The 20,895-nt window shown below is 38.8% G+C and overlaps 1 protein-coding gene and 1 long non-coding RNA gene across 5 annotated transcripts in view; one reads left to right on the top strand and one right to left on the bottom strand.

Annotated features, from left to right (window-relative positions):
* Positions 1 to 20,895, top strand: part of SLIT3 (slit guidance ligand 3) — an 821,799-nt gene that overhangs the window by 293,253 nt on the left and 507,651 nt on the right. The gene's annotated exons all lie outside the window — the stretch shown is intronic.
* Positions 14,637 to 20,567, bottom strand: LOC130456390 (uncharacterized). Of its 3 annotated transcripts, none has more exons than XR_008915164.1 (4): positions 20,374 to 20,567; positions 20,076 to 20,263; positions 16,150 to 17,586; positions 14,637 to 15,084 (listed from the first exon to the last, which is right to left on the bottom strand). It is a non-coding gene; the product is annotated as an uncharacterized LOC130456390 (long non-coding RNA). The 3 variants fall into 3 exon arrangements; XR_008915165.1 differs by lacking the exon at positions 14,637 to 15,084 and adding an exon at positions 18,947 to 19,120 and having other exon boundaries at positions 15,580 to 17,586; XR_008915163.1 differs by lacking the exon at positions 14,637 to 15,084 and having other exon boundaries at positions 15,583 to 17,586.

Here is a 20,895-nt window from a genome sequence, read left to right as displayed (position 1 = left end):
TGCTCAAACCACCTCTCCTACTTGACTACTATATTGTTTGCAATGATACAATTAAACATTCATTCCTTAGAACTATTTTAATTGTTGAATGAAAAGACTCCTAGAAGAAGTATATATCAAGTCACAACATTTAAATGTGAATGAGTTTAGGAGATAATTTCTACCCTATTAGGTGATACATAGAGGAGTATGTGAGTCCAGGTGCTGAGAAGGATGAGGGCAAAGGAAATAAGACAATGAACCCAGAGAAAGAAGAGTGCAGAAAAATCACCTTCACAATTTAGAGTCTCAGAAGGAACGAAAAAGGGTCTGAACTGGTGGAATGGTATTCATAAATACCTGTAATACTGGTTGCATTGGGTAGTAAAAACAAGATATAAAACCTCCATAACCTACTGGCTGAATCCTCTGAAGGACTCCTTTGGATGTATTGGCAACCTCCTTAGCTTTCTTTAATAGCTCACACAGTAATTTTTCTGATCATTTGCCCCTTGTTTTACCACATTCCTCTACTGGCAGAGAGATGCTATGACTAAGTGGACTTCCCTTGCCAGTATGACATCCCTACCAGACACCCAAGACCTTGGGTTCTAGCTCCTGTAAGCATAACTCTCCCCCTATCTGGGAGGAAGTCACACCATTGTGAAACAAGTACTTGAAAAGAGGAAGTTACCTTCCTCTCTCTCTCTAATTAGCTTCCTGGATATGGGAGGGGTGATTCTCACAGTTGTTAATGAACAGCTCCTTGGTTGTTAGGGAAGCCATAGCTTTTTGGCCTATTGGAAACCCAAACTAATTTGGATTCCGGAAACATCAAAGAGAGCTTTTGTTGCCTCCTGGCATCCTCTTTGACATTCCCAAGGACCATGCACCTGTCATTGTCCCCACCCACCCAATTCTCTTTACTGGCCATAATGATTCCCATCCAAACTTTAAAACTTTCCCCATTCTCAGCCCTCCCACACCTGGTGCAGAAAGGTAAGGACAAATATTTGCTGAATAAAAGTAAAAGTTGGTACCTTTGGGAACCCAGGACCTCCATTGTATTAAGAGGGGGGCAGAAAGCTTTTGTACTCCACACTCCCCTTCATTCTTAGTTCCCACCTAGCTGTTAACTCTGGGTTAAAGTGCTAACTCTACTCCTTCCCCCTCAGAAAAAAAAAAAAATCCTGTTACTTTGAGACAGACAGGGTAAGGGAAAGAAATGTAGACTGATAAGAGGGATGCATCTTCATTAGAAGAGGCTAGGCTAAAGGGGAAAAAAATCACCAGGTTGAAAAAAAAAAACCAAACCTTCTTGTAATGAACCTCTCTAATATGGCCATTAATCACACCAAGATACCTACTGCAGTAATCAGTATTTTATGAACTAGCTTTCCCTTGCAGGCTCTTTCCTCTCCCTTACTTTGCCCAAAATAACAGTTCTGTCGAAGCCTGGAGCTCTGTGGTAGTTATTTCTTTAGGTAGTGAAGTGATCTTAAAGTGTGGTTATACTTAGAAATTACTCCTGAACCTTTTCTGGAGGGTGGGGATGGTGGAGAAGGTAAGAATCGTTCCTGCCTTTCAGATTTCAGGCTGAGCTCATTCCCTGTTCTGAACACAGTAACAGCATCTGTTGTATGTCATTAAGTGTTTAAAACAGGCTTTTTAGCCTCCAGTGACCAGATACAAGGTGTGTGGTAATCTATGGTTTTGAAAAGTTCTCTTAGCAAAAAATTATTCGAGCTAGAAAATAATTCCAGGGTCCTCAATGCCTTCATTTTTCAGAGGAAGAAACTGAGGCCTGAAGATGGCTAAGTCCCTGACCCAGAGCCTCTCAGGCATTTGAGGCCTAACTGTGACTAGAACACAGATCTCCTGGTTTTTCTTTCAGTGTTTTCTCCGCTGCACCGTGCTCCCTTAGAGCGGGGTTAAACTCCCCTAAGATTCAGGGCGGTTAGGCCGCTTAGATGGATGGCAGCAGGAGAGGAGGTGGTGAAGGTGATAGTATTGTGGCATTCAGATGGGATTTGAAAGCTCAGGTGGGGATACTGGCCTTTGAATCTTTAAATACCTTGGAAGGTCAGATTAGCACAAAAAACTCTGCCTGCAAAACCGAACATTTGGTTCCTGTGGTTGGCAAACATTAGCTGGTTGAAATGCTTCCTGATTGAAATACAGATAACATGCTAACAAAAGTTCAAACTTGTTTCTAAAGGTCACTCCAACAGGCAAAGCAATTAGTTCAAGTTTGCCTTCCCCTCCCCCCTGCCCCCACCTTTTTTTTTTTTGTGAGAATGGTGAGAATTTTTTTGTCCCAGTGCAGGAACCTAATTCTTTTTAGAATTTATGGCCAGCGAGAGGAAGATAAGCCAAGATGGTACCTGAGATAAAGCCAGTGGCCAGTTTGTCTCCCCCACTCCCAACTGTCCCCGTCTTCCTAATTTCCCTTTCAAAGATGGCACCATATCCCCTGTTCCCCCAGCACACTCTCGCTCCTCACATTTACTGCATGGGGTTTTACCTTCGTAATGTCCCTCGTACACACCTCCTGCTCTCCTTTGACATTGCTACCACCCCAGTGGATGCCCTCATCAGCCTGTTCCTGAACTGTTGCAATAGCGTGCCGTTGGGTCTCCCTGACTCAGATTTCCTCCCCACCCTAATCCATCCTCCACTCATCTGTCAAATTAATCTTCCTAAAGTACAGGTCTGACCGTGTCATCCCCATTCAATCTACTTCAAGTGGCTTCCCATCGCCCTCAGGATCAAATATAAAATCCACTGTTAGCCATTTATAACCTTCTACCTTTACAATTTTTTTAACCCTTAGCTTTTGTCTTAGAATTAACGCTGTGTGTTGATTCGCAGTAAGGGCGGGGCAATGTGAGTTAAGTGACTTGCCCAGGGTCACACAGCTAGGAAGTGTCTGAGGCCAGATTTGAACCCAGGACCATCCATCTATGGGCCTGGCTCTCCATCCACCGAACCTTCCATTTGCCTCCTAACCTGACATTCTTTCCACTGTACCACACTTGCTAATTAACTTAAAAAGCTCTTAATTTGCCAATGAGAGTATTCTTTTTACTGAAACCCTTAACTGTTTCTGTGGCTGAAAAATGGATCATTCTATAGCCAGCCTGAAAGGGAAGCCCATTTGCATCTAGCTAGGCATTTTCTTAGACAAAAGTCTATTATTAGGTCTTTCCTACCCCATGACACCCCAACCCCACTCACATTTTGGTTCTACTTGTACAACTTTTGAGAACCCAGCATCACCTACAAGAGAAGAGCAGAATCAGAATTCGGAGGGAGACATGTTTAGGAAAAAGCTAGTAATCCAGCTTATATGGAAACGAAATCATGAGCTGTATGACCCTGGACAAGTCACTCAGTGACCATTGCCTAGCCCTTACTGCTCTTCTGCCCTAGAACCAATATACAATATTGATTCTAAGGCCAAAGGTAATGATTAAAAAAAAAAAGGAATAGTGAGAGACAAGGTTGGAAACCTGATTTAAAACCACTTTGTGAAGTTCTTGAACACCAGATAAATGAATTCTTAAATGTGTCTGCAGACTTGATTCTGAAAGCAGTGGATGGCAGGGACTGTTGTAAGAGTTGTAAAGCCATCAAAACGTTCCCCTCAACCAGCTTTGTTGTACATGACTCTCCCTCACACAGACTGTCCTTTTCTCTGTTTCTTACACTTCACCTCTCTTTTTTTCATCTTTTCCCTGATTGTCTCTCATACCTGAAATTCATTTCTTCATCAGTTCTGTCTGATAAAATCCCTTTCTTCCTTTAAAACAGAGATCATATACTCCCTTCTATTTTAATTCTTTCTTGATTCTCTCAAATGTTAATTATTTTTTAATCAAGCTACTTTATATATTTTTGTACTTATTACTTTTATTCTTGTTTATACCTGTACACGGTCTTGTTGTCTCTCCTATTATAATATGTTACTGGAGGTAGCTAGATGACTCAGAAGATTGAAAGCCAGGCCCAGAGACAGGGAGGTCATGGGTTCAAATTTGACTTTAGATACTTTCTACTTATGTTGCCTTGGGTGAGTCACTTAACCCCCATTGCCTACCTCTTACCCCACATTGCCTAACCCTTACCTCTCTTCTACTTTGGAACAAATATAGATAAGTATTTTTTTAAAGAATATGTAATTATGAATAAGAATTCTCTTTTTATTTTAAATTTGATTTTATTTTTTTAATTTTTTTCATGGTTATGTGATTCTTGTCTGTCTCCCTCCCCTCTTCCTTACCCCCTCCTAGAACTGACAATTATCACTCAAAACCTACTTCCATATTATTCATCTTTGTAATAGAGTAATTTTTACAACCCAAACCCCAAATCATATGCCCATATAAACAAGTGATAAATCCTGTTTTCTTCTGTAGTTTAGCTCCCACAGTTCTAGATGTAGATAGCATTCTTTCTCACAGATCCCTATGTTGTACTGAATCATTGCATTGCTTGTAGTAGCAAAGTCAGTTACATTTGATCGTCTCACAATGTTTTAGTTACTGTGTATAATATTCTCCTGGTTCTGCTTATTTCACTCTGCATCAATTCATGTAGGTCTTTTTAGTTCTCATAGAAGTCCATCAATTCATCATTCCTTATAGTACAAAAGTATTCCATAATTGTCACACACCACAGTTTATTCAGCCCTTCCCCAATTGAGGGATATTCCTGCATTTTGAAGAAGGATTATTTCATTTCCTATATTTGACAGAGTGTCTGGCACAAAGTAAGTGATTAACAAATGTATGTTAATTTTTTTAAGCAGTGTTATGATCAGCACCTTGCTTTAGGAAAATTAATCTAGCAGTAGTATACTAGATGGTTTGGAGAAGGAGGAGACTAGAAGCAAGGAAAATCAATTCATCGTTGTAGAGACTATTGCAAAAACCCAGGAAAGATGTATTGAGAGCTTGCAGTATGTTTGTGACAATAAGATCAGGGAGAAGAGGCTGCAAGAATTATTGCTAAATTATCAATAATATGGAAGTAGGTCTTGATCAATGACACAAGTAAAACCCAGTGGAACTGGGGGGTGGGGGAGGGAAAGAACATAAATCATGTAACCATGGAAAAATATTCTAAATTAATTAAATAAAAATTTTCAATTAAAAAAAGAATTATTGCTAAGGTTGGGGTGAGGAAGGAAGAGAGAATCCGAATCACAAAATGCAGAGAACAATTATTTAAAAAAAAAAAGGGTTTCTACATGTATTAGAAAAAATAAAAGATAATTTTAAAAGAATTATGGCTGAGGAACAAATAATAAGATTTAGCAACTTATTTGAATGAATATGAGTAGAAGAAGGCAGTATGAAGACCCAGTAAAAGACTATTTTGTCTTTGTGCAGCTCTTTCTTTTTGTCGATGATGTCTTCTTCTCTTCTCTCTCCGCTTCCCTTTCGCTTTCTCTCTTTCTTCCCTCTCTCTGTCTCTCCCCTCCCCTATGTCCCTCTGCCTTCCCCCTCTCCCTCTCCTTTTCTTTCTTTTTTTGCCCTCATTGCTTCTTGCTTCTGGAAACACAGACTGAGTTCCCTGAAAGCAGGATTTATTGTACTTTTATAGCCGCATGGGGAATAGTGCTTACCAGCTCTACTGGTGGAGGGCTTCCAAACTGCACAGTTCACTAGTTTATATTACCTAATAGAGAGATAAATAAGCCATGCTTCTTCTTAAGGACTGGCTTTTAATTAGATTTTTAATGGATTCTCTTTGACTTTTCCTAGCATAAGTACTACCGTATTAGTTCATTATTGTGATTAAAAGCAGCTAATAATGATCATAACTAAATAATTATCTTCAAGTACAATTTGATGTCCCAAGTATTAGTAGTTTCTGGCCAAAACCTGTCTTCTTCTCTTGCTGTAGACATGACACAAGTAGCTTATCCATGATGAAGCCAGGTTACTGCAAGAATTCTGTCTTTTCTCCCTCATTAGAAACTCTAGGAGGACTTAAGTGAATTAGCTCAGATAACTGTAGATGTAATGAAATCTTTATTTTTTTTTACCCTTGTCTTAGTATCAGTTCTAAGACAGAAGAGTGGTGAGGGCTAGGCAATTAGGGTTGTGACTTGCCCAGGGTAACACAGGTAGGAAATGAATTCTTTTTTATTTTTAACCCTTACCTTCCATCTTAGAATCAGTATTATGTATCAGTAACAAAGTAAAAGAGTGGTAAAGGCTAGGTCATTGGGGTTAAGTGACTTGCCCAGAGTCACCAGAGACCAAATCTGAAACCATCTCCTGTCTCAAGGCTTAGCTGAGCCACTCAGTTATCCCCAGGAAGTCTTTATAAAGTCATAGGCTCTCAGAGTTGGAAGAAACGTCTGAGTCCACTCACACCCACAAGTGCTCATTCATTCTCTGCTTGAAGTCTTCCAATGAGGGGGAACTTACTGCCTCCCAAGGATTCCCTTTCCATTTTGGGTGACTGGAATTGTTAGGACATTTATTCATTCATTCATTCATTGGTTTGTTTGTTTGTTTGTTTATTTTTGGCTAGGGTATAGTAGACTATCTCCAACGTAAACTTGCCTCTTTGCAACTTGTATCCATTGCTCCTTATTCTTCCCCTTCCTCTAGACCTAGCAAAACAATATAATTCCATCAAATAAGGTCGCAGACACTTTCTAGCTGTGTGACCCTGGACTAATCTCCTAACTCCAACTACTTCTCACTTATTGCTCTTCTGCCTTAGAATCAATAGTTAGTGATTCCAAGACAAAAGTTAAGAGTTTTAAAAAAGAAAAAGGAAAAATAATTCCTCTGCTTGAAGCACTTTGTGTTATAATGTATCCAGAATTAGGAAGGCCTGAGTTCAAATCCTACCTCATATACTTTCAAATCCTTAAACTTCTGTTTGCCTCAGTTTTCTCAACTATAAAATGAGGATAATAGCATCTATTTATCAGGATTGTTGGGAGGATCCAATAAGAAAACATTTACATTTTACTTAGCACAGTTTCTGGCACATAGTAGGCTCTATATAAATGCTTGTTCCCTTTTCCATTTCTGTTCTTCCTTGTGATTGTAAATAGCTGTCTTGTTCCTTTCCCCCAACCAAGTTGGTTTTTTCCTTCTCCCATCTAAAGAGCCCTAGTTCTTTCAATCAGTCCTCATGTGGTATGAACTAGAGACCCTTCGTGCCTTAGTTGTCTTTTCACTTATCCAGAGTCCAAGTGGTAGTAGTTTCTGACTGTTCAAGAGATTGATTTTGTTGTTTTCTCCAGCTTATCAATGTCCTTCATAATCTGGCTCACAGACTCCAACATACTATTCCAGCTGTGATCTTCCAAGGACAAAGGACAATGAGAAGTCACCTCACTATTCCCTGAGGCTATGTATTTCCTATGACAAACCAGTAGTGCATTAATTTTATTTGACTGCCAATTCACACTATTGACTCCATAGGTGGTGATCCCTACCTCAACCACTTTTAATGGGATTTTATATATATTTTTTAGATTTGAAAATTTTATTTAATTAATTCATTTACAATATTTTTCTATGGTTATAAGGTTCTTGTTCTTTCTCTCCCTTTCCCCCAACCCCCTCCTGCAACTGACATGCAATTCCACTGGGTTTTACATGTTCATTAACCAAGACCTAATTCCATATTATTGGTATTTGCACTAGGGTGATCATTTAGAGTCTGTATCTCCAATCATATCCCCATCCACCCATGTGATCAAGCAGTTGTTCTTCTTCTGTGTAACAGGATTTTAGAGGAGTTCATTTCCTCAGAGATGATGTTTAGACCTCAAAATGTCATTGGAATTTAGAAGTTGGGGCCAGGTATAAATGGCAGCTTTGGAAATCAACAATAGTGGTATTGTTTCAGTGTTGACTTCTGCCTTGGCCAATGGGTTGAACTAAGTGACTCATTAAGTGTGAGTTTTGGTGCTATCCACTAGGTCCCTTCCCTCTTGGATCTCTTGGAATACTCAGGAAACTAAAGAAATTGAGATTCATATAAAAGGGCAGAGTTGTGGTAGAAGGAAAAATTGAGCTGGGTGTGATCGACTCACAGAATCTCCAAAGTTGGGGGTTCTTCAGAGGTCCTCTTTCTAAACTAAGAATGAACCTCACCAAAGGTTAACCATCTGGCCCTTGTTTGAAGATCTTAAGCGATGGGAAGCCAATTATCTCCTGAAGCTAAAAACATTGGTTCTCCTACCCACTGGGTTATTGCCTAACATTATAGCCTTGGGCAAGTTACTTCACCCTGATAGCACTCAATGACTTCATCTGTGACATGAGGGAGGCAGAATAAATCATCTCTAAAGTGCCTACCTTGCAATAGTAGCATTCCTTAGAGCCACATCTAGAGCAGGCACTACCTAGATGGTATGATTTATTTTTTTTCCCTCTAGGGAATTTGAAATGCTTCTTTGACCAAAGCTATCCTTCTCAGTGATAAGCCAAGGTCCTTACTCCTCCCCTTGAAATCCCACCATTAAAGTGTCCACCACAATATGAAAGGCCTTTCAGAATACAGAGAAGTACAGAAGGTGGTAGGAGCACAGAGGGTGCAATCCAAAGTAAGCTAGGTCTTGAGTCAGAAGACTTGGGTTCAAATCCTAGCTCTGTTCCTTTATCTTCGTGTGACTTTGGGGCAAGTCATTTAACTCGTCTGTGCCTTGACTTCCTCATCTGTAAAATACCAGTAAAAAAAAGACTATAAAATACTGTAAAAAAAACTCAGTGCTCTTTCTAGTTCTAAGTCTATGATCTAATGATGCTATAATCCTTTCTCTCAAGGGATTTAAAATCTTTCTAAGGAGTCATCATGATTAAGTAGATTCTAAATTTGGAGTCAGAGCACTTTCTAGCTTTGTTACTTATTGTGTAACCTTGGGCAAAGCCTGCCATTATGGTTGGACTAAGACCTCTCTTCTATTAAAAGTTGTAGGGGTGGGGGGGGGGCAACTGGGTAGCTAGTGAATTGAGAGCCAGACCTAGAGACGGGAGGTCCTAGGTTCAAATTTGGCTTCAGACACTTCCCAGCTGGGTGACCCTGGGCAAGTCACTTGACCCCCCATTGCCTAGCCCTTACCACTCTTCTGCCTTGGAGCCAATACACAGTACTGATTCCAAGATGGAAGGTAAGGGTTTAAAAAAAAAAGTTGTAGGGGGTGGTGAGTTGATGAGCTGACTTCTGAGGTTCCCTCCAACCCTAACCTGTGATCCTCTGAAGGAAGATGGAGAAATATAACAAAGAAGGAAGCAAACATATTAACGACCTCATAACTGAGGGGCAGCTCTGAATGAGTCTGCAGTTTCTGGATACACCTAAAGGTTCGTTCAAGAGAGACCTCAGACATTCAGAGATACTTTGCTGCTTCTATTATCCTTCCTGTTATAACTCTGGTTCTTAGGAAATTACCGAAATTTTACCTTCAAAACCCCTCAGATAAAGACAGAAGGTTTACGTGGTATCTATCCTCTTCCAGATCTGGACATCCGATATGGAAATAGCTAGATTGCTTTGTATAACTACTGGGATTTTCCATTTCCCCTTCATTTGCTTTGGTGGGAGACTGGGTCAGTGAAAAGACAGCTAGCCTCTAGGGAATGGGCTTTTTTTCCTACTGGTTTTAAGTGCCATGAGAATGGGACAGATCTCAGGACTCAGGGGCTTCAGAGCCCCTGGGAGAGGCTGCCAAGCTCTGATGTCTTGGACTATAAATCCAGAGAGAATAAAGTTGGTCCTTGATTTCACATAGAAATCCAAAAATAAAGACCATCTCCTTGGTAGTTTATGAACTTCTAATGTATTCCAAGCCAATTTTACTGGGCCATAGAGTTCAAGTCCTTCTTGGGAACAAAAGAGTATGATCTGATCTCAAGGTGGTCTTTAGAGGGACCACCCAAGTATAGGAAACTTGGATTTGAATTGTGACATGAACCTAGCAAGGCCTCTGCTCAATATGACCTAATATGGTTTCCTAAGAAACCATCCTCACACCTCACTTCTTTCAGTGACTAAGAACCATGTCTTAAATTTGAGAAAAACAAGGTAATCGCTAAGACATGTCCCAGGTCTGAAATTCTGGGATCTCTTGGAGTGGACAGCACATCTTGAATAATATCAAATTTCAGATGCTTAAGAATAGCAAAATACAAAAAAAAAAAGGTGAGATAGTAGATGCTATGGCTATTTGTAGATATTTCCATGTCGATTTTAAAGAAAGTATTAGAGAATCAGAGGATTCTAGAATTTGCAGAGACCTTGGGAGCCATCTAATCCAATCCCAAGATGAAAAGGGAATCCCTCCTATTATATTTCCATAAAGGGGTCATCTACCTCTTCTAGGATATTTCTAGTGAGAGGAATGTCACTACCTCTTGAGTCAGCCCCTTCCCCTTTTGGACAGCTCCAATTATTAGGAAGTTGTCCTTGTCATTTTTTTCCTTACAAAAAGCCTACATTTGCCTCTTTGTGACTTTGACTCATTGCTCTTTGTTCTGCCCTCAGGGGCCAAACAGAACAAGGTTAATCCCTCTTACACTTGACAACCTTTCAAACATTTGAAGGCAACTCTCTGTGTAAATCTTTGTCCATTTTTGTTGTGTTTCAAAGGGCTTTGGAGTCTGCCGAATTGCTCAGGATTCAGTTCTTTCTGTGTGATGGGGGAAATGCATGCTGGTCTAAGCCAGGGTTTCTCAAATTTTTTGGTCTCAGAACCCCTTTATGCTCCTAAAAATTATGTATGACCCCAAAGAACTTTTATTTGTGTGGATTATATCTATCAATATTTACCACATTAGAAATTAAAACATCTTAGTATTAGAATAACAAAATCCTTGACCTTAGGGACCATGTTGGGGATCCTTAAGGGTTCCTAGATCCTACCTTGAGAACTACTGGACTAAGCCAAAAAGGGATAGTTTTCATTTTAATAGACAAAGGGTATGAGAATATGACCAGAAGCCTCAGTCTTTTCTCCTTTCTATTTCATCTAGTCTACTTTCCCCAATTAAGAAGACAAGTTTAGCCCAGTGAAAAATTAATTCAATTTGAACCTCAAGTCATGGGACCCAAGTTTGAATTTTGGATCTACCAGTTATTGCTTGTATGACCTCAGACAAGTCTTTTAATCTCTCTGGACCACACTTTTGTCTCCTGTAAATGAGGGGGTTAAATGCTAACACTTGTAAGGCCCCTTCCAGCTCTAGATCTCTAATCCCATGTACCCCATAGTACAAATGATTCTCCATTTGATAAACTAGTAAAATGTTTCAGAAGGGAACAAAAGAAAGAAGGATAATCTGGATTACTAGCAGTGAAGAAAATGGAAAGGTGTTTGTTTTTAATGGGCTGGTTTTGTGCCTTAAGCCTTTCTCTTAGGAAAATAATTTACTCTGCTAATTATATTGAATTAACCAACTACTCCTTGTAAAGATTAAGGAAGAGCATTAAAATCATTTCATAATTTAAATGTAGCTCCACTAGATACATGATTTCATGGATAAATATTGCTTTTCTGTTGTCAGAATTTATGTTGAGAAGAAATGGAGGAAATGTATCCTTAAAGAAATATTTGTAGTGGTTGTTAACACCTTCTATCCCTTCTGCTTGCTGTTCTTCATACTGCAATAGAAATGTATAAATGTGCAAGCTGTTAGTGTAGGATGAACATTCCGTAGCTTCCTGGGGCTGCCTGCCCTTGGGGCTGACTTGCTATTTCAATTCCCAGTGCTCTTCACAGATTTAAATACTGACAGGGTCCTGATTTTACAGTGCCTGCTTCTCACACATAAAACTTTCACTACAATCCCACTCTATCTCTCACACAGGAGAAAGTCCATTTGGGCTGCAGGTGGAATTGATTGTGAGAGCACATGAGCCCATTCTGGACCTAATGATGAGAGGAGGAGTCTGGGAGACTGGACAGATATCCAATAGCCTCTTGGAAAGACAAAGATGGTCTTAGATGAAGACTGATAGTTGGAGAGGGATGAAAGCGAGAATAGAAGGAGGTGAAATGTGCATAGTGAGTACTTATTGGGGCAAATGTTTCCAGTATCTTAGAGAGAACTTTTACCTAATAATTCTGACTAAGCTGATAAAAGGCCATCTGTTTTTGCTGTAAATAATATAATGAGATCAATAAAACATATATGAAGTAGAAAAAATAATTGTCTTACTTTCAATTGATATTTAACAAAAAAAAAAATAAGTGATATTTTTAGTAAAGCAGCAGGGGATAGGAGATAGAGAGTCAGGCCCTGAATCAAGAAGTCATGGGTTCAACTTCTGCCATGGACACATACATTGTATGTGTGATCCTGAACAAGTTCCTCTGTCAGTTACCAAGGAAACTCTCCAGGACCAACACTTTCTGTTTGACTATGCTCATCTATCAAAACCCAATGTTTTGTTTTGTTTTTAATTGGGTGAGTAGGGGAGGTTAGAGATACTAGTAATAATATCAGGGAAAAAAGAAAGAAAATAAAGCCATTTAAAGTATCTTTAAAAATACACAAAAAAGGAACAGAAGGAAATTTAGTAGAAACACAGATAGGAAGGACAACTTTGAAAATAACATGTTGATTTATTATATATATAATATATTATATCCTTTTAAAAAGTAAATTATTCATAAAGGAAATTTGTGGTTCCACATATCTTCTTTGTTCATTCTACTTTGCATAGAGAAATACCCCCCTTTATGATGTTTGTTAAATTCAAAATATTTTTCAAAAGATTATATCTATCAACAAACATTCTTAAAGCTCCTTTCCATGCTAGGGATACAAAGGCATAAGTCTGTATATTTAAGGAGCTAACATTTTATAGGAGACAACATATATCAGTATATGCAGAATAAACATAAGATAATTGTGAGGGAGGGAGGCACTTGAGTCTGTGGAGGATAAAGAAAAATCCCACGTAGAAAGTAGTGCTTCAGCTGACCACTGAAATTTGAAACTTGAAAAGATGGAAGGGAGAAGGGAGAATAGTAGAAGCATGAGGGAATGGCCTGTGTGAAGAAAGCAAAGAGATGGGAGATGGAGTCTCGTGTATCAAGAATAGCAAAGATCAGTTTGGAGCAACCTGTATGTGTAGGAGTAAAGTATATAAATGCTAGAAAGGTACAGAGTGGAGCCAGGTTATAAAGGTCTTTAAATACCAAACAGAGGAATTAATATTAGATCTTCAAAGCAATAAGGAATCACTGGAGTTTACTTAGCAAAAATATGAAATGTTTAGGCCTGTTCTTTAGGGAATGTTTCTGGCAGATTTATAGGGTCTGGATAAGAGAGGGGAAAGATAGGAGGTACAAAAAGGTAAGAGGCTGTTGAAATAACATGAGACCATGAAGGTATGAAGAAGCGCGATGGCTGGAGGAAACGTTGCCTAGAGGGAGAGCTAGAAGTTAGGAATGACTCCCAAGTTATGAAATTGAATGTCTGGAAGGAGTGGGGTGCCCTCAACTGTAGTAGGGAAATTAAGAAGAGGGCTGGATTTGAAGGGGGGAAATATGAGTTCTATTTTGGACATGTTGAGTTTGAAATGCTTACGAGGCATCTAGGTTACAGTGCCTATAGTCAGTGATATGGGGCTAGAACTTAGCAGAGGGACTAGATATATAATATTGGAATTATTTGTGTAGAGTTTATAATTAAACCCATGAAGTCACTGAGAGTATATAGAGAGAAGGAAAAGAAGTCCCAGGATAGAATCTTAGGATTCAACCACAGCTAAGAAACATAATATGGATGATAATCTAGCAAAGAAAACTGAGAAGGAGTGATGAGAGAACCAAAAGTGAGCAATGCCATACAAACCAAGAAAGAAGAGTGCTTTGGGATGAAGATGGTGGTCAGCCACATCAAATGCTGCAGAGGAATCAAGAAGGAAAAGAATTCAGAAAAGACAGTAATTACGTTATAATTAAGTAATTAACTAAGTATTATCATTGATAAATTTGTAGAGAAGTTTCAATTGAATGATAAGTTACAGAACTGTTGCCCATCTACCCAAGAGAGGAATTTCCTCACTGTAATTTCCCAATAGCAGTGAAATCTTTGGTTCAGACTAAAGAAACAGATTTGAAACAAACCTTTCAATTTCTGGAAGGTCATAAAAATCAGTGATATTTGGGTTCTACTTTTCAACTACATTCCCTAAAGCCTCGTTCCTGTGCCATGTTTGAACATTCATTGAAGGCATGAGATTGTAATAGGTACTTGGTAAAACAAGTCTGCTGTATTTTGCACACTCACCTTGTGTGAAAGACAAGATTAAAGAGCATAAAACCTGAAACACAAAGTGGTAGTCGGCTCAATACCTATTTACTTTTGGCAAGTGTTTTCAACTTGTTATTGAGGGTTACTTTCTTTATCTAAGTCCCTTATTGACATTATCAATAGTAAGCTACTTGCCTCCAAGGGAAAGTCTGTGTCATATTAATCTTTGAATCTCCCCTGGGCCTATGAGAGTAAATTGTGCATAATAAATATTTAATAAATGCTTGTTGAATGAATAAATGAATGAATAAGTGAGATGAAATGCTTGGGGAATTTTGTCTGTTCCTGTTCTTAGTAGGAACAAACTGGCAACTCATCCTTCAGAGCTGAATTTTAGCATAATACTGAGAAGGAAGTTTAAATGTTTACGCTGAACCATTTGACCTCCAAGAATATGAAACCGACCAAAACAGACCTTACTTTGTAGTTATGATAACACAGTAGCACCCAGAACACAGCTGGAGTTGTGGATCAATGGGCATTTAGAATTATAAAATTCCCCTGTGAAGATATTTGTTACCCAGATGTACAAATTTATTCTGTCTTTGTTAAAGTTTGGTACATAATTGATTCTGACATATATAAAGTGGTACTGATTTATAAAATAGCTTCAGTTATGAAATGTTAGAAACTTCTTTTTTTTTTAAAATCTTGTTTGATGAAGTGTTAAAAATATCTCTAGAGATGATTAACAACTTGGTCCGGCTCTCCTGTCACTTCCATGGATGCTAAGCCAATGTTCTCACTGACAAGGGGAAGATGAAAATCCAGCCCCAACCCTGAGTTTATAATAATGTGGAAAATCCTATATTTTTAGAGAGGAAAAAACAAGTCAGAATGGCCAAAGGGTATAGCAGGAAATAGAGTGGTTAGACACAAAGAAGCATTGCCCTAGAAAATGGATTGTGAGATAGTGGAATGAATACTGGGGAAAGTTCTTAAAAATCTTTCTGGGGGAACTTAATGGTAGAAATTTTCTTGATATCTGAGAAAGGGGAAAAAAACCCTCTCTAGGTCCCTTTCCAAATTCTCTTGGGGAGATCCTGTGATGACAGACAACAAGGAAATTGTCATTCTTTTTCTATAATTTCTTCAAAGAATATTTTCTTAGAAAAGGTAAATAGCCGACAAGTTTAAAATCTTCTTGGTTCAGGCAAAGATCAATAAATGATCCTTGGGAATATACTATTTTCATTATGTTACAGAAATAAGATCCATCATGATTTTAAAAGCTGCTCTGTACCTAGCTATTGTGGGCTTTATCTATCTATCTATCTATATATATTATATATATATAGTGGCTGGGGGGACTTCATTTCCCAGCATTCTTTAGTCTTCCTGGGGTCCCCTTGTCTTTCATCCCTGTGTTGTGCCCCTTGCATGGGTTTGTTTATAAACTTGCTGAAACCCACACTGTGGGGGCTTTGGGGCTTTTTACTTGGGTTTGAGCAGGGCAGGTGTGGGTCTCTGGCTCTTTGCTCTGCTCACTCAACTGAAGGAACCCCTTTCTCTCTCACTTTGCTGTTATTAAATCCTATAAACTTAAATTCTTGGAGTATTCATTTTTAGTCTAACACTATATTCTCTATTAAAAAAAATCAAGTGACCGAGAGGACCATAAATTAAGTACTGAATAGAATGTGAACTCCACTCAAGTCCTCTCTTTGGGTTAGTGGTCATGGAGCTAAAGTCTTTGAACCAAGCCTTATAACTAAAATGCTTATTTTAAATGAGACTGAAGAGGAGGAGCAGGGAAAGAAATGACGGTATTTGTGTACCTCCAATTTAAGGAAAATAGAATGAAACAGTATGAAGTACCAAGATCAAGAGTTAAGAGATTTGGCTTTTTAGAAATGACTATGCCACTCACTTGGATAAGATGACTTTCCCTTCCTGGGTCTAAGTTCTTTCATCTATAAAAGAGGGACATAGGATGAGAAGGCGACTGAGGGCCATTGTATCTCAGAAATTGCTTGACCCTATTACAGGTGTATGTGAGTGCTTAAGTATTGGGGAATCAAAGACCTCCTCTTGATGCTGAAGAAGCTTACAAGTTAGTTGGGGAATAAAAAAACAAAACATAGAGGTGGAGATGTATAATTAACAATTAATAACAATTATCAAATGATGGCTTTCAGTAATACTTACTGTAGAAACTCTACCTCTGAGGGATAAATTGTGATCACTGCATACTGAAGTAGTCATGGCAACTACAATACAGTTTTCCATTTAGAACATGTGAAATTTTTTTTAAACCATTGCCTTCTAACTTTGAACCAATACTCAGAATTAGTTGTAAGGCAGAAGAGGCAGGCAATTGGAATTAAGTGACTTGCCCAAGGTCACACAAGTAGGAAGTGTCTGAGGTCAGATTTGAACTCAGGATCTACCCTCTCTAGGTCTGGTTCTCTATCCACTGAGCCCCTCCTGGGGCTGTTTTCCCTGCATAATGGTAACTGGACCCCCAAAGGACTGAACCTAAGACTTTAGCCTCATTAGAGGTGTGCTTTAGCCAATTTAGTGGAATTTAAGATCTTTGTTTCTCCAAGTGTGCCTGGAACATAGTAGATGATTAGTAAACATGGTGATTTGCATTCAACTAATTGAGCACAGGATCTCCTGGCCTGGTTTTCTATACAATGAGCCACCCAGCTGCCCTTGTAACTGTGATCTTGAATAAGTCCTGCCTACTCTCTGAACCTCAGTCAAGAAATTATTGACATGCATTTATTAAGTGCCTCCTCTTTACCAGGCATTGTGGAAAGCTAAGGGTTAAAGACCCTACCCTCAAGGACCTCACATGCTAAGAGAGGAGAGGAGAGAAAAACATTGCATAAATATTAAAATTTGAATTAAACACAATGTATACAAAATGGAAACAAGGCATAGCACTGGGAGGACCAAAAAAAAAAAAAGACTTCAGGCAGAAGGTGGAACTAAAGTTGAGTCTTGAATGATATCAGAAGTTATAACAAGTGTAGGTGAGGAAGGGAACTAAGGAGATCTCTAAAATCCCTTTCAGCTTTAAAAACTAGGATTCTCTTGTGAGGCTTCCACAAAAAAAAGAATCACTTCAGCTGGATCTTGAAGGATGAAGGAAAGATAGGTGACAGAAAAAGGAGTCTGGCCAAAAGCCTAAATCAAAGACCTTAAGAGAGAGGAATACAAATTACAGAAAGGTTCTTCTTCAGCTATCATAATTTCGTTGATGTCAGTACTCTTTCCACCTAGGCAGATCAGAACTCTGCTGTTCCTTAGTAGATAATCGTCAATAGAGGCCACAAAATTCATCACGTGTGGTCAGAACCTGGAGATAAGATAGACACACAAATGTTTATTGGCTTCACTTGACTTGAATTAAAATGGTTATGAACCTTTCTAGATGTGACTGGGATTGTTCTTGGATCATAGAATGGATTTACCTCTTGTGCCCATCCTTCGATGCCTTTTTAACATGGTAGAACCTTGGCCTCCCAAACCCAAGGTCACCTCCAGGCCAGGATAAGGCATTTGGGATGAATTTAAATGGAACTACTTTTCTGAAAGAATTCTTTAAATGATATGTCTTAAAGTAAACATTTATAGAATATAACTACTTGACTCAGTGTGAGATTGGAGACAGAGGAGGGTAGAAAGACTTAAAGCTAACATATTAAAGGATGGCATGAAGTTCATTGATGTATAATTACAAACTCGTTGAAGGAAAAAGTGTATTTAAGGTCTTTCTGCCCTGATATTTATAAGTACCAGGCTTAGAGAATGGTAATGAACAAAGTAATTTCCGTCTGACATTTCCTTGCCTGAAATTGTATCAATTTATCTTTTTTTACTTCAATTAGCTTTAGATGCCAATGTATCTCTTGAAGCTCAAAAGCATTTCCAGAGAAGATTTAACCATCTCTTAAGATCAATCAATCAATATTCAACAAGTCTTAATTGAGATCACACTGCATGTACAATATCATGCTAAATACTCTGAGGAAACACCAAGAACTATAAAAAGGTTTCTTCCCTCTGGGAGTTTACATTCTACTTGATGAAACAAAACTATGAAACTTTCACATAGAACAATAAAACCAAACCAAACCAAACAAAAAGACAAGGGTTTGCAAATTATATACTAGTCAGCTCAGCTTAACTTCAATTCCTAAGGAGGAGATGGGGGGGGGGTAGATCATAAAGAGATGGTTAGTGAACATTTTGGGAAAGGAAACCATAATTACAAAGGGACAATGTGGCTTTAATAAGAACAGATTTTGAGGGCAGCTGACTAGTTTAATGTATTGAGAGCCAGGCCTAAAGAAGGGAGGTTGTAGGTTCAAATGTGACCTCAGACACTTCCCAGCTGTGTGACCCTGGGTGAGTCACTTGACCCCCATTGCCTAGCCCTTACCACTCTTCTGCCTTAGAACCAATAAACAGTATTGATTCTAAGATGGAAGGTAAGGGTTAAAAAAAAAAACCAGTTTTTGCCCACCTAACCAATTATTTCCTTTTTTGACAGGCCTATTTAACTGTTTGATCAAGGGAATATTGTAGATAGTTTATTGATATTTTGGCAAATCATTTGAAAAAAATATCTATTGCACTTGCTGTAGAGAAGATGAAGATATGTTGACTTAAGAATAATATAGTTAGGTAGATGTAGAAGTTGTTGAATGACTAACCTCAAAGGGTAGTCCATCCCTTGCTGATTTGGCAAGTCTCTAGTGGAGTGGTACTTGGGATCAGTGATTGACTGACTCTGTGCTTGTTAGAGTGCAGTGGATAGTGCTGAGTCTGGAATCAGGAAAACTCATCTAATCCAAGGAAGTTTACCACTTTATTGCTGGTTATTTTTCCTAGGCAAAATTGTAAAGTAACTGAAGATTAACTCTGGTTCCCTCTTGCCTTTCTTTAAAAAAAAATGCCTCTCTGACACTTTTTTTTTTCCCATCAAAGTTCTTCTGCATACTTTTTAGGCAGTTCTGAACTCTCACTCATATGCTAATCTCCCCAGAGGGTGTTAAGTGATAACACCCTTTCCAAGACTATTTGCAGTTATGGGATTTCCTTGAAAAGAAAGTAAACTAAAAATTGTTTTTGACATGGTTTATTCATTCTTCCATTCAGTAAATACATTATCAAATCCCAATTGTGTAAAAGGTTAATGTTTCCTTACCTCAAAATGGGCAAAACCAGAAAAAATAAGTCAGTGATTTTTCAGACTTGTAATTATTTTGGCAAGTATAATGGAAAGAGCATGGAATTTGAATTCATATCTTGTGGCTCTGACTGAGGAAATCGGGCCAAGAATTGTGCCCCTCCCAAGTGTCCAATATCATCCTCCAGCAAACACTCTACCTTGTCCATGTCAGCACCCTGGAAGGAAAGAGCTATCTATCCTTTCCCTTTCCACTTACTGTACTTCCTCTTGCCTCTTCCTTTCTCCTAGTGACTATATCCTTCCAGGATTGAGGGTTGGTATGGCAGGGATTAGGGACTTGATGACTCAGCCCTATCCCTAATTTGCCTTAAATCTTAGAATCCTGTTATAGTTTTGATTGCTGGAAATTTCTCTTTTTCCCCCTATGCAAAACATTTTGTCCCGGGCTTCTTCTCATAAAATTCTTGGGGGAAAACGAAAAAAGAGTCAAGGTACAAAAATCCTAGTTATCTTGCTCCTACTCTGATCCCATTTGGGATCTCTGACATTTCAAAGGAGAGAGATTAGACCATCTCTAGACCTCAGTGTCCTCAGACTATATATAGTAGATACTCTGTAGTACGACAGAAAGGGTTTCAGAGTTGACTGACCTGGATTTGAATCCTAGCTTCAATAGTCTCTAGTTGGGGGACTGCCAGTCATTCCAGTGCTGGGAACCTTCAGTTGGTCACTTCTACATTAGGGATGGTAGGATCATAGATTTGGAGCTGGATAATCTCACTGGGCTGGGTGACTCACAAAGGTGAGGTGAACGAAGATTTTTTAAGATCTTAACCTCCTGTTGAAAATGAGAGCGTTGTTATTGTGTCTGTGGTGCCAATCCATCTATCCCTGCCTCAGGAAAAGCAGGAGCTGACAGCTTTGCCCAGATATTGTTCCCATCTATACCTAGGATTAAATGGCCCTTGAACTGATCATTTTGTGAAGAGTAGAAAGGGTGATTGGAATAGTGGCTTAGAAAGGGGACAGTAGGGGGCTCAACAGTATTACTGTAGAAGGCAAAAAGAATTGGACTTTTTTCCTTTGGTGCTCTTATGTCTTCTTGAAAGAGGACAGGACCTTTCTTGTGTTAGTATAATGGCTCATAGTGCTTCATATGATTTAGAACTGGAAGACAACCTAGGGCTCATCCAATCCAACCTCTTCTGAAGAAGATGAAGCATCGTCTCCAGTATCACCCAGATAGAAAGTGGCAGAACCCAATTGGAGCCCAGGTCTTTGGGTTCCAAATTCCATGCTCTTTCCACTATACCATCTTACCTCCACTCTGCTGCTTTTAAAATTAATTATAGATCATGGATTTTCAACCTGGTGTCTTTGAACATTAAAAAAAAATAGCTATTTCAGTATAATTGGTTTACCATGAATTCTCTGTATTTTATAGCCTTAAACATCTTATCTGAAAAGGGA

This window comes from Monodelphis domestica, chromosome 1, assembly GCF_027887165.1.
Source record: "Monodelphis domestica isolate mMonDom1 chromosome 1, mMonDom1.pri, whole genome shotgun sequence".
NCBI lineage: Eukaryota > Metazoa > Chordata > Mammalia > Didelphimorphia > Didelphidae > Monodelphis > Monodelphis domestica.
The sequence above is the reverse complement of the archived record's forward strand: the minus strand, read 5'-3'. Positions and strand labels throughout refer to the sequence as shown.